Source organism: Hyaena hyaena, unplaced genomic scaffold (assembly GCF_003009895.1).
Source record: "Hyaena hyaena isolate Hyena2069 unplaced genomic scaffold, ASM300989v1 scaffold_328, whole genome shotgun sequence".
NCBI classification, from domain to species: Eukaryota; Metazoa; Chordata; class Mammalia; order Carnivora; family Hyaenidae; genus Hyaena; species Hyaena hyaena.
In genome coordinates this window covers 530,119-545,003 of record NW_024080958.1, presented here as the reverse complement: position 1 = coordinate 545,003, position 14,885 = coordinate 530,119, and positions in this window count along the sequence as shown.

Here is a 14,885-nt window from a genome sequence, read left to right as displayed (position 1 = left end):
TGGCATGGGCCCGGGACCATGGGTGATATGACCCACATTCTCTGCTGCAACTTAAGTCACAACCCAAGTGATAAACGACAACAGGAAACTTTAAGGGAAGAAGGGCAGGGTGAAAACACTGAGGGCTTAATTAATAGTGAAGTCACCTCCCCACTTCAGGTCTTTGCTCACTTGAAGAGGAAGAGGTAGTACATTGAGCTGATCAACCTCTGTTGGTTCTGAAATTCTGTCCATCCATGCTTCCATCCACTCTTCCATTCTTCTCTCCATCGTCTATCCATAATCCACCCATGCTTCACCCATCTACTCATCCCCATCTATCTATTCTTGTGTTTGTGCCTCCCATCCACCCATCTGTACAGTCATCCAACTATCCACCCATTCATCCATCCACCCAATTCCATCTATTAATCCATGTGTCCATGTTTCCCATCCACCCGTCTCTCCGTCCATCCATCTACTCTCATCCATCCATCCATCCATCCATCCATCCATGCATCTATGATGATGCATCCATCATGCATCCATCCATGCAGCCATTAATCCATCCATCCATTTATTCATCCATCATTCATCTATCTTTCCATCCATTCACCCACCCATCAACCATCCATCCATCCATCCATCCATCTACCCATCCATCCATCAACCATCCACCCACCAATCATCCATCCATCCACCCACCTATCTACTCGTCCACCCATCCACGTATCCATTCATTATCCATCATCCATCCATTATCCATCATCCATCCATCCATCTACCATCCATCCAGCAACCTGTGTGCTAGGCCCTGGGCTGAGCATTATTAAACAGATTAAGGGGCCTATAGCCAGAGCCCTACTCTTGAGGAGTGGGTCCGACTAACCCACAGTTGGGGCAAGTGTTCCAATCCTAGGACTATCTGACTCCCAAAGTCATGAGGCCTCATTTCACCTTGACCTTGTGGCCATCCTGCCTTTGTGGTCTGTCGGACCATGAGGGCTGTGGGTTTACTCCATTCTTCTGCACGACTTTGTGTCATGTCCTGGGGTCCGCACTCCACACACATTTCTACTTCTAATCCTTATTCAGTCCTGTGAGACAGGGCTTCCTATACTTGTTAACCAGGCAGAGGACTGAAACTCAGAGGGGTAGAGCGTTAGCCCAGAGCCTCCGCTGTGGTATCTGTCGCAAGGCCCTTTCACAGAGCTGGCCTCTGCCCTCCTGGGCCCTGCACTGAGATCCCCACACTGGGTTCAGATCCTGGCTTTGTATCCTGCAAAAGTATATCCCTCCAGTCTCAGTTTCCTCATCTATAAAATGGAATAATAATAGTCCCTATCTTGTAAGATTGTTTGGATGTTATCTGATATAAAGCCAGAGAGTGGCACATAGTAAGCACTCAACTGTCACTCGTCATGATTATCATACCTACCATACACTACCTGTCAAGGCCAGACAGGCCACAGGTACATTTTTAAGGAGATGACTGACTGCTCAGTATTGGATGGAAGGAAGGAAGGAGGAGGGTTCCCCCTCAAGACCACAGTCAAGGCCAGCATGTTAAGAGCTGGTCCACAAAAGTGCGATCTGAGATCCCACTCCCGCCATGTGAGGTGGGCACTGGGGCCACAGTTTATTTCTTTTAGCACAGAGTGGCAGGCCTCAAGCCTCATTAACCCGAATCCATGAGCCTGCGGGATTTGTGTAATCTTGTTTTCCCTTCAGCTGGCTTCCCGGGACGCCATTGTGCTCACACGGAAGCCTCAGTAACTCCATCAAATTCCCTGTGCCAGGCGGGGGCCCGCACATGGCTAAGCCCCGTCTGCCCCAATAAAGACCCTCGAGTCACCTCTGAGCTCAGGCCCCGCCCAGTGCTCCTCACCCCTTCTCTTCCTCCTCCAGCCTCACCTTCGGGCCTGGTGAGGTGGAGCGGGGCCCCCCACCCCGCACCCCACCATCACCACCAGGCTTGTAAGCGTGTGTGGCACGCTCAAGGCCACACAGAGCTGAGACGGGAAGGGAACTCGTGTTCCATGAATGTCCCCACGTGCCAGCAACTTTATTCCCACCACGGGCCCGTTGTTGGGCTACCACGTGGGGACGCCCTTTGGGGTGACTCCAGTGATGTGGGGGGTCTACGGGAGCCCCAGGGGATAGGTCAGCAAGAGTTTACCTAGGGGCCCTGGGTTTGGGGTTGTGGCCCTCACTCCATGGTTCTGGAGACCCTCTGCGTTTTCTCGTCTGTGAGCCCGCCCCCCACGGCAAGCAGGAGGAAATGAGGGAGTAGCACACGGGAGGAGCTCAGACATGTTGGCGCCCCTCTTCCTCATGGATTCATTCATTCATGTATCAGTCTGAAACTTGCTAGATGCCAGGCCTGGCAGCTGAGCAGTGACAGACAGGCGTGGGGGACACCTCCTGAAGGCTACGACTTAGTAGGAATGACAGAGACTAAATCACACTAACACAGAGTCGTTGCTGGTGTGATAGGCACCACGAGGGGCTGAGGGAGCAAACCTGGGGGACTTGCCTCAGGAAGGTCAGTTGTGAGCAGAGACCCACCCGCAGGTGGAGGGGGCATTCTAGCAGAGGGGCAGAAGGCGCCAGGCAGGCCTGTGCAGGGGCGGGAGTGGGGGCTGGGGGAGAGCGGGGGTGCATGGCAGAGCCTTCGTGCTGCGGGACAAGCCTTCTGAGCCTTCCCAGGACAGAGCTCCGTTTACACATCACATTTCCCCAGTAAAATCCATCGCCGTTTATTCTGACAGATGTGGCTGGCCGTACCCCTCGGGCCTTCAGATGTGGGTGTTTGCAAATTGTCCCCTTCATTTCTCCACATTCTGTGTTGTGAAAGCCACGCGCCTTGTGCCAAAAGCACAGATGCATCATGGTCCCGGTGGGCTCGGGCCCAGAGCCAGGGCGCAGCAGAGGCTGAGCCGGTGAGGATCCTCGTCTTCACAGCATCTGTGAGTCCCCCTGGGTCCTCCGAACGACGCACATTTCACGGACAGACGTTCCCCTTCGTCCGTGGGCCCTGGGCGCTTTCTGGCACCGCTGTCCCTGGGTCCTCTCAGTGCCACCACTCAGTAGTGACTGTGGATGAGGGAGCTGAGATGGAAGGCTGACCACCTGAGGGCCACCCAGCCGGTACGTGGAAGATCCAAGATTCGAACCCAGAACTTAGACACTGAGCTTCAAGCAGGCCTTCTGTGCTAGGTCGTAAATAGCGAGTCATTATCATGGCGGTAATTTAGTGCATCTTTTCCTGACACCGGGCTCTGGGTTCACCGGGGTCACCGGGGAGGCCAAGAGCTGTGTTGGGGTTCACGTCACACAGAGACATGGTCCGAAGAGTGTCCACTAGATATAGTGAACCAGCCCTTTGGTCTCTCGAGCTCAACCAAATCTCTCAAATCTCAAAACCTAGGATTTGAGAGCCGGAATGGACGTAGCATCCCCCTCTGCTTCTGCTTCTTAGTTCACAAGGAAACACACCCAGAGTGTTCAGAGAATTGGGGGTGAGGAGGTTGGGCTGGAATCTGGGATTTCTTGGTCCCACCGGGTGGGCTTTCCACCTCCGCTCAACCGCATTGGCGTTGACCCTACAGAGAGCCACTTCCCACGCCAGCCCCTTCCTGGGTGAAATATCCTGAAATATCCGTGCACACAACCCTGCCATGAGACACCTCATTAAATGACATTTCATCCCTTGGGCTATTCTTTAAGGAACACTTGATTTCAGGTTTTCAGCTCTAAATCCCTCATGTGTCAAGAGAGATTTCACACCGAAACTCAAAACTAGGGCAAGACCGGCAGGTAACCAAGCCGATGGCCGAGCGAGGTGTCTCGAAGCCCGGGTCCACCGGGAGTCCCACCGCTTGTGTGAAGCTGGGCCAGACAGTAAGATCCCTGGACCTCTGTCCACTCGTCTAGGAAGCACAGATAAAAACAGTTCACTTCCCCTTGACCTCACAAGGGGGGAAGTGACTGTGTCAATTAAATCAATACACACAGACAGGAGGTAAGGACAATAATCATGGTTTTCATGTGAAGACTGATTTTTCTAAACATTAATATGATCAAATTACTCCTGTTAAAATTCCGTAGTGTTTTTTCTCTATTGCATTCATTCATTCATTCATTCATTGAACACATAATGAGCAACTAGTATGTGCCAGGCGCTACTTCAGGCGCCAGGAACTCAGTGAGAACAAAACACACAACACTCCTGTCTTGTGCTTGCAGTGTAGCAGGGAAGGGAGACAACACACTGAAGACGTTAAATGCGTAGCAGATGGAGAGTGTGTTTGAGGAGCACACGCTGCCTTTGGGCCCGCGGTGAGGGGGCAGGGAGGGGTCTAAAAGGCACTGAGGGGATGGAGATGTGAAGCCTCACCTTTCTGCTCTGCATGAAATAGAGTAGCCCCGGCGGGATTTTGAACAGAGGAAAGACATGGATCAGATCATGCTTTAGGGGCGCCCATGTGGCTCAGTCGTTAAGCCGCCGGCTTCCACTCAGGTCATGATCTCATGTTTTGTGAGTTCGAGCCCCGCATCGGGCTCTGCGCTGTCAGCACGGAGCTTGCTTGGGATCCTCTGTCCCCCCTCTCTCTGCCCCTCCCCTGCTCGCATGCTCTCTCTCTCTCTCTCTCCCTCAAAAATAAACATTAAAAAAAAAGATTGTGCTTTAACAAGCTCACTCTGATTGCCACATTTGGCAATATACTGCAGTGGGCACGGGGCCGGAGCCGCTGTCTCAGCCCGAGGGGATGCAGGCTGGGACCTGGTGGGGTCGGGAAGGTGGTGAGAAACAGCAGAATATGGTGGTTCTGTTATTCACACTTGGTTGTATGTGCCGCATGGCTCCGGTGGATTTGTAATTGTGTAGTGTGAGCTCATTTTCAGAGGATACACTTGACAGCTGGGGTTGAGAGATGCATTTCCACGGGGATTTTATATGTGTTTCTTTCAGGTGCCTCCAGACACCCACCCCCATCAACACTCGGTGACTAGCTTAATTTCTTTTTTCTTTCTTTGTTTTATTAAAAATTTTTAAAAATGTTTTTATTTATTTTTGAGAGAGGGAGAGAGCATAAGTGAGGGAGGGGCAGAGAGAGTGGGAGACACAGAATCCAAAGACAGACTCCAGGCTCTGAGCTGTCAGCACAGAGCCCGACGTGGGGCTCAAACCCGTGAACAGCAAGATCATGACCCGAGCCGAAGTTGGACACTTAACCGAGCCCCCCAGGTACCCCTAGCTTAATTTCTTTCTTTCTTTTTATTATTATTTTTAAAATTTACATCCAAGTTAGTTATCTAATTTCTAGAACAACCAACAAATAGTGATTTTTGATCAAGGTTAGCCTGGCCTCTTTGATTAATTTCTCTGCTTCAGATTCTTCGAGCACATGGAGACTGTCCCTGCTGACAGTATGAGCGCCCACAGGCTATGGGCATGAGTTCTTAAAGGATGATCTTGTCTGCTTGTCTGCTGGCTCCTCTGGGTCTATGGGAGGACTTTTATAATGCATCCTTCACTGAAGTTCAGTCCATCGAGGGTCCCTGCTTTCTAGTGGGATCCGCCATTCTCATTTGCTGTCACACGTGGGGCTAAGGCCTTGTCTCCTGACCCCGGCTACCCACTAACTCCCCAGTCTCTGAGTTGCCCAAACTCCGCACCTCCTTCTCCCAGGGAGGCCCCTGGGCACTCGTGGGGTAGCTTTGGCTGTCTGTTCCTGCTCCCTTTTGAGCCCTGGATACTTCTTTTATTCTTATGAGTTTGACTCTGCACTTCAGGGAAGTTCCATATGCTTCCCTCCAGCAAGTCGCAGAGGGTTTCAGGTTATCTAGTCCACCGTGTTGTGAGAAACCTGCCTGATCACCATCGGTGTCTCCTGGCAGGGCTAGTTCAAAGTCTATTAGCTTCCAGGTCGCCTTGGGAACGTGTAATTAATTGAATGAATCTTGCCTAGTTTCACCCCCAGAACAATGAAATCAGACCTGCAGAAGTTTGGCCGGGAGCCTTACATTTTAACAAAAGCCCGGGGTGAATCGGATGCCCACACCCTTGTGAGAACCTTTGCCTGTCTGGCAGCTGGGGTTCACTGAACGGCCCAGCAAACACGTATGACACACAGCGTGCCCGCACCCCACAGCATCACGGGATGCGAAATAAAGAAGACGTTTTCTTTCTTGCAAGGGCTCATAGCAGAGTTCAGGACTTGGCAAGCTCTTTCCGTAAAGGGACAGAGAGTAAACATTTTAGGGTTTGTGGGTCATATGGTTTCCTTTGCAAAAGCTACTGTAGACAATATGTCAATAAATGGGGTGGCTGCCCCCGCCCCCATTTTATTTACGAAAACAGGTAGTGGGCAGGCCTACTATGATGTGCTGAGTTCTGGTGTGAGTTAAAAGGGAAACAAGCCAGGTGCCAGTCTGGCTCAGTCCATAGAGCATATGACTCTTGATCTCTAGGTGGTGAGTTCAAGCCGCACGTTGGGTGGAGAGTTTATTTAAGAAAAAAAAAAAGAAAGAAAGAAAGAAAAAGAAAAGAGAGAAACAAGCCAAACAAAGAATCGTAGTGCAAGCAGTTGCTATCCCAGAGGTGTGCAAGAGATGTAGTGGGGCCAGGAGAGGGGTCCTGAGGGTCCAGGGGGCTTCCCAGATGAGCTAACACTGAAGCCGAGACCCCCGTGGCCCCGGGCTGGGGGTGGGGGCAGGCCGCAGGGGATCACTGGACAGTTAGTTTGTCTGCATTCTGTACGATTGTAAATAGTGCTGTGAGGCCCATCTTTGACTTTGTAAACTTCTCTGGTTCTTTCTTAGGATATAAAGACACTGTTTAACTTTGGTAGCACCTTCTCAGCACAACTTCCCCATGCTCCAGGGATGGGCACAGGGCACATCTTCCTCCCCGCTCTTGGGTGTGGGGCCTCTACCTTCTAAAAACACCAACAAATATCAATTCACGATTAAGGACTAGTCTGCTCTTTAATCACAAAGTTAAAAACCTAGACTGAAAAACCTTGCTTGACTTAGTATTTTCAGGAGACGCCGCAGTCCTTTTTGTAATTGAACATGTAATTGACATGTAATATTGTGTCAGGTTAAGGTATACAATGCGTTGATTTGATACATTTGTGGGTTGCAATTCAGGCTGCAGTAGCCTTAGTTAAGAAGATGCTTCTTTTTTTGTTTCTTAGTGTTGGGCAAAATAGACTGTGTGTTTTAGGGAGCTTGCAGGGTTTCCCTGGGAGTGGCGTGATGCCCTATCTCTGCTGTGAATGGTGCAGTCTGCCCAGCCCACTCGGCTGGGAGATCAGCACTTTACACCGTGGCTAAACGCACACCCACATCAGTAGAAAGGAGGCCCAGGGAGCCTGTTTGATCTCAGTGGAAAGCTGGCCCAGGCTGGCATTTTGACATTTGGAAACAGTGAATACAATTACCCATCTGTGGACCAAAAGGGATTTTTTTTTTCCCCTTTAAGGGAATTGAAGGTATTTTGCCTGCGGTAGAGTTTCTCTCTAAGAGGCCCCTCCCCACTGGAGGATCCTCCACTAAGTTTAATTCAAGAAAGAGGGGGAGGGAAGGCAGGCTCAAGCCAGACGTGAGATCTTCCTCTGCGGACCGACCTTTATTCAAGAGAAGGCTGGGAGGCAAGCCAGTGAATGCCACCGCGGCCCTTCAGAGTTAGCTTGAGTTTGCAGGCATCGTTCATCTGTCCCTCACACAGCCCCGTGAAGCTGGGGTGGTTACTTAATCGGTGACAAAGAGACCAGACCTCATTGGATTGTCTAGGATCACAACAGACAGCCGGCGGCAGGGCTGAGATGTGAACCTGTGTTCCTTCACCTCAAATTCACTTCTTTTCTCCTGGCCTACGGGTTGAATGGTGTCGTCCAAATTCGTACATTGATGTCCTAACCCTCGGCACCTCAGAATGTGCCCTCGCTTGGAAATAAGGTCTTTGCAGATATAATTAGTTAAGATGATGTCAGACTGCAGTAGGGTGGGCCCCTAATCCAACGTGACTGAATGTCCTTGTCCTTATTTTTAAAAAATTCTATAGGGAGGGGCACCTGGGTGGCTCAGCGGGTTAAACATCTGACTTCAGCTCAGGTCATGAGTTTGAAGACTGTGAGTTCGATCCTGCATTGGGCTTTGTACTGACAGCTCGGAGCCTGCAGCCTGCTTCAAATTCTGTGTCTCCCCTCCTCTCTGCTCCTCCTCCATTTGCACTCTGTCTCTCTCTCAAAATTAAATAAAGATTAAAAAAAAATTTTTTTTTAATCTGTATGGAGAGTCAAGGACACATGCAGAAGGAATATGATGGGAAGACACAAGACAACATCATCTACAAGCCAAGGGATGCTTGAGGGTTCTGGAAGCGAGGAGGGAGGCGTCCAACAGATTTTTCCCTCACCTCTCTCAAAAGGGACCCACCTTGCAACACCTTGATCTTGGACTTCCAGCCTCCAGAACTCCAGGGTTGTTTAAGCCCCTGGTCTGTGGTACTTTATTCCAGTAGCTCTAGGAAACTAACACATCACTCACTGTAATTAAGGAAATCATAGTTCTTGACGACCCACTCTGTGTGCAACTACAACTTAACTAGGACTTTGTGTTTTGTTTTCCCCATATTTTTTTCTCTGTGTCCCCAATAAGTAGGACAAAGATGGCTGTTTTCCTTCCTGTTAATAACAGAACCCCCTCCCTCATTTTGATGGCCAGAGACTACATTTCCCAGCCTCCCTGCAAGCAGGCATGGCCATGTGACCACATTCTCACCATGGGAATGTGAGTAGGAGCCCTTGTGTACCACCTTCTGAGGCACTGCCCTAAGAGGAAATTGGTGTCTTCCTGTCTCTCTATTCCACCTTCTTGCAGGCTGGAACGTGGCCATGGACAGCCGTGGATGATAGGCGTCCATCACGTGGGTCTAGGGCAACGAGATGGAAGGAAGCTTGGTCCCCGAGTGACTTTGCGGAGCAGAGACCCAGCCCGCCCTGGTCTCCTGCTCTCTTCTGGACTGTCATGAGACAGAGGAAGAACTTTCTGTCTTGTTCCATCCACTGTGTCTTGGGAACTTTGGGTTATAACAGATTGGTCTGTGTGACCTCGCATGTATGTGTGCTTGGCCTTTGTTGTCATTGGAGATGGTTGTGCTTCCAACCTGAGAGCAGAGCTTGCACTCAGGCTACCTGATTAACTGCTTCGTAAAGCAGCTTTCTTGAAGTATAAGTGACATGTGATAGACTGCACATATTTAAAGCGCACGCCTGCGAAACCACCACCGCCATCAGATAATGAGCCATCACCTGGAAAAGTTTCGACTCAATGGATTTTATTTCCCCAAAGTCCTAACCCTTTGATGGGGAGACGAGAGACTTCCCTTGGAGGGAAGAGAGACCCTGGAGCTGGGATTGCAGCGGAGAAAGTGGGGACTTACATCAGGAGGCCAAGACTCAGAGGGTCTGGGAATCTGAATTCTTTTTTTTAATATGCATTTTTAAAAGTTTATTTATTTATTTTGAGAGAGAGAGCATGAGCAGGGAAGGGCAGAGAGAGAGGGAGAGAGAGAATCCCAAGCAGGCTCCACTCTGTTAGCACAGAGCCAGTTGCAGGCTTGAACCCACATCATGACCTGAGCTGAAATCAGGAGTAGAATGCTCAAATCAACTGAGCCACCTAGGATCCCCTGGGAATCTGAATTCTTTTTTTAAAAATGTGTTTTTTTAATGTTTGTTTTTGAGAGAGAAAGAGACAGAGTGAGAGCAGGGGAGGGGCAGAGAGAGAGAGGGAGACACAGAATCTGAAGCAAGCTCCAGGCTCCAAGTTGTCAGCACAGAGCCCGATGTGGGGCTCGAACCCACAAGCTGCAAGATCATGACCTGAGCCGAAGTTGGAAGCTCAACCAACTGAGCCACCCAGGCACCCCTGGAAATCTAGATTCTTAAGAAGGCTTTCAAGGCCAGGTCATGTTGGGGAAGATCTGGTCTTACAGCTTTTTTGGGGAGATGTAGGGAAACCAAGGCAAGGAAGGCTTCCATTCTCCACCCCATGCTCTTTCCACACATCCATGTGGCCTCTCTAAACAGGGTATTAACTTCATGCTCTACAAAGCAAAGAAGGAGAAAAACTTAGTTATTTTTCTGATTAACAGGGAAGTTGTCCAATTGGCTACACTTGAATTATATCCCCTGAATATTAAACTTGGGCTTCTTTAGTTTTCATTTATTTTATTGGACTGTATGGAAATGTTTTGAAAGAGTAAGGGGGGGGCGGGAGGAGGTAGTTTTCTGGGATGGGGGCCATTTTTGCCACATGCAGAAGGCCAACAACACTGCTTCCAGAAGGCTCAAGTAGACACAGGGATTTCTTCACTCAGTGAAAGTGGTTCGTTTTCCATTCCAGAAAATATGTGGGTTCATACTTTATAACAAGCCAACATCTTTTTTGGTTCCCTGTCTAGAAAACGGGTGCCTGGCTAAACAGTCCTCACTCATGGCTTCCTTCCTCCATCGATTCTAGTGCCATCGATCGTCTAGAATATAAATTCTCTGAGGATCATCCAAAGACCCAGGCACTTATGTTCTCTTCTGCTCTTGAAGCGCTGTGACTCTCAATAAATAACTGACAGCCAAAGCATGGTGTTTTGTTTTGATGTGTCCCAAAGAGTTTTCCAGCCCATTTTTATTACACTGAAGTGAGAGGGTCTTGGCCTCTGAGAGCAGAGTTTCCGAGCTGGCTGTCATGGTAGGGGTGCTTGCTGTGCTTGGCGAGCATCTTCAGGCCGGCGGGTGATTGTGCCACGGAGGGGCTGCGGGTCACAGGTGCCAGCACAGGCATCACTGAGGCCCCAAGGAAAACTTCAAGCAGAGACATAGCAGTCCGCAGGACCGGTGACTGCCCAAGCAGCCAGTGTACCTCCTCGACCGGGCACCTCATGGAAAGGGCTTCCGGAGAGGACCCCTGTCCTGAGGATGCCGACAGACAGAGAGGCAGGGGGCAGGAGACATCCAGGCAGCGATCAGCCGAGGGAGTCTTGAACTCAGCGTGGCCATCTTTCCATCCCTCTTGACAAAGGCAGATCTGCTGACCTGGCTGGGCTCCCAGGGGGACGGGAATGAGCCACAGGGCCTTCTGAGCTGTGTGTCCTCTCTCTGCAATGCTGCCTTGCGACTGTGTGTGACTTTCTCCTCACCTAAGCCGGCCAAGGAATAGCCTCTTAATCTGAAGGTCTTGGGAGCTGACTATGGGTCCTAGACGGGACCTCTATGGTTCTAGTTCAACTTCTGCCTTGTTCCAAGAACAGAGCGGCAGCAAAGAGTATTCAGGGGCTTGCTCCAAATCGCCTAGTGAATTCATGTGGGGTCGGGAGGAATTTTCAAATTTATGATATCACCTCCCTAAGGACCCTTTGCCACACTGACCAAAGCCGTCTTCCTCGTCCTGGCTTTCACCAGACTAGGATTTCTTTTGTTTGTGTTTTTTCCCCCCAAGTTTGCAAAATGTAAGCTATTTCTCTTTCTTCTTATAAAAATGTCTATGTAGCCAACTTGAAGTGTCAGATAATCTTCCGTGGCCACAAGGATGTCCTGCCCAGCAGTCTTCTCTCGCCTGCAGGTCGTAACTTCCAAGTCTTTGGCCTGTTTTGGTTTTATAATTACCTTATATTATGAAGTAATGTGTTTCTGTTGCTACTTCTTGGTTTTGCTTCTTGCTTTCCCTCTAGGGAGGTGACATATCTCTCCCCTCCCCCTTCCTCTCCATTAACCTTTGAATTCTGCCATCTTGCCAATGTGTGCTTATCTTAATTTTCTTAGGTGGATATATGTCTTTCCGTTACTATGATTATATAATTTCTCTTCAGATATGCTGGTATTCTGCACACACTTTTATTCCTGAAGAAACCTCTCCTGGAGATTTCTGACTTGTGCCCCTCTGGGCTCCATGGGGAGTTATATTCTGGGCTCTTCCTTCACTCATCCTGGTGCTTCCCATGACCTCTCTCCTGTGATGGATCCCACTTTCCTATCTGCTGTATCTTTTTCTTAATTGGTCTATTCCTTTCAAAAAATACACATCCTCTAGTAGCTATCTGAGAAAAAGTGTAAATTTTTAAAAAATGTTTCAAGTTTACTTATTTTGAGATAGAAAGGGAGTGAGGGAGGGATATATATATATATAGACAGAGAATCCCAAGTAGGCTCCGCAATGACAATGAGGAGCCTGATGCAGGGCTTGGGCTCACAATCTGTGAGATCATGACGTAAGCTGAAGTCAAGAGTCCGATACTTCACTGACTGAGCCCCCCAGGAGCCCTGAGAGATACATCTTTAAAGACCTTGCACATCTGAAGATATTCTTACATTTGCTGGAGAATTGGGCTCAGTATGGAATTCTAGGTGAAAGGTTACGTTCCTTCAGAGTTACCAGGGCATTCTGCCACTTCTGTCTGTTTGTTATGGCCGGACTCTTGGCATTACCATGACTCTTGGTCCTTTGTGTGTGATCTGCTTTTTTTCTCTCCGGAAGCCTGTATCATGTTCTCTTTGTCTCCAGTGTTCTGAAATTTCATAATTGTGTGTCATGTCGAGGGTCCCTTGGGGCCATTGTGCTGTACCCTTGGGGACATCTTCAGTTTGAAAACTCATGCCTTTAGTTCTGGAAATATTCTTACAGGTTATTTCTTGAAGGTTTCCTCTACTATTTGTTTTTTTTCCCCTTCCTGTTAATTTTTGTTATTTATAAATTGAACTCCTTCGACGGAGCTCTGGTTTTCTTATCCTTCCTTCCCTTTCAATTCCATTTGTTTCTTTTCCATTTTTCTCTCTTTTCTGGGAGGTTTTCTCAAATTTATCTTAAAAATCTGTAATTTTTATCATTTCCATGATTATATTTTTAAGTTCCAAGACAACTTCTTCCCCTTTATTTTATAATATGATGATGATTTTGGTTCCCTGAGTATTCATTTTACATAGCAACCTGTTCTTGTTTCATAGATATACCCTTTCTTCCATAATCTATTTTATCAAGTTACTTTTCCCCTCATTTGTGTTTCTACATTTCATCCATAAGGATTTCTTAGACATTTGGTGATTGCCTCCTCCTCTGCCTACAGTGCTATGATCATCTGACTATTCTACTCATTTTACATAGCAGCCTGTTCTTGTTTCATGGATATACTCTTTATTCCATAGTCTATGTTCTCAAAGTTACTTTTCCCCCATTTGTGTTTCTGCATTTCATCCATAAGGATTCCTTAGACATTTGGTGATTGCCTACAGTGCTATGACCATCTCTGTGGTGACCCCCAAATCTGATCTTTTTCATCTTCTTGACCATTTGGCATAATTCTGCCAAATCACTCTTTCTATTTTCCTTTTCTTTTTCCTTCCTTCCTTCCTTCCTTCCTTCCTTCCTTCCTTCCTTGACAGAGAGAGAAAGAGAGAGAGAGAGTGGGGGAGAGAGGCAAAAGGAGAGAGAGAGAGAGAGAGAGAATCCCAAGCAGTTTCCATACTCAGCCAGACATGGGGCTTGATCCCATAACTCTGGGATCATGACTTGAGCTGAAAACAAGAGTCAGATGCTCAACTGACTGAGCCACCCAGGAACTCCCAAATCAGTTTTTCTGAAATGTAGACTTAACATGTTATTCCACCAGTGAAAAAGCCTTCAATGGTTTCCTATTTCCTACTTTATCAGACCCAAACTCTACCATTTTAGCATTCCCAAACTCTGGCTCCACCAAAGCTAAGTACCATATCTTCTGTCCTTGTAATGTGGACATTCTTCTTGGGTGGTCAGAGTTAGAGATTAGGTAAGAATAATACCAAGAATACTAAGAATAGCAGTTAGGTAATAATAATACTAAGATGACTGAGAATGATAGCAATCAAGGATGAAAAGAACTTACAGACATGACTGACTCTAACATCTTTGAGATGCCCACATCATCATCCCCATCTTATGGGTAAAGAAATGGAGGCTTGAACAGAGGAAGTGACAAACCCACAATAACACAGTGGGGAAGTAGCAAAATGGAGCTAGATCCATGTCTCAATGCTCTGTCCACAGCATTATCTACTGATTGGGTCAGGGGATTCACCTGGGTGACAAGGTTCCTTTGAGGCCACCATCTGATAAATGGCACTCCCCCATGTGTTGACCATGAGCTCCCAGGTCTTTCTGCCAAGTGCCAGCTCCTCTGTGTACACGCAGTGATTATACCTCACTTATAAGCATGCAAAAAGCCTTGGGTAATTTGGTCCCAGGACCATTGGGAGTTGCTTACTGTCTTTGAGGACAACCAGGCTTGGCCTCCAGCCTTCTTTCCATATAATTATTAATAAAGCAGCATTCTCTCTCCAAGCACTGCAGACCTCTGGCTTAGACCAAGAAACCTGGAATTGTTTAAGAGACCATTAATTTCCTATGAGCTAGGATTACAGGCTGTCTCGAACTTCTTAATGAACAGCCACACTGCCTTCTTGAAGCTTTTATGTATTTGCCAATGCAGATTTGAAGGTTATACTAAGTATTGCAGGTTCTCTTTTCGGGAACTTAGAGTCTTCTAGAAGTTGACCAGCGGTGGACCCTGGTGCTTGGTTATTTCTTCAGTGAGACTTCAGGATGGCATTGCTGGTCCTCTACCCAACACACGCTCCCCTGATGTCTCATAGCACAAGGAGGGGCAGAGACAGAGGGAGACACAGAATCCGAAGCAGGCTCCAGGCTCTGAGCTGTCAGCACAGAGGCTGACGCGGGGCTTGAACTCACCAACCATGGCATCATGACCTGAGCTGAAGTCGGATGCAACCAACTGAACCACTCAGGCACCCCTGTCCCGCTCTTATTTTTATGGATTTTTGGTAAATGAAACATTTTAAACTTTTTTT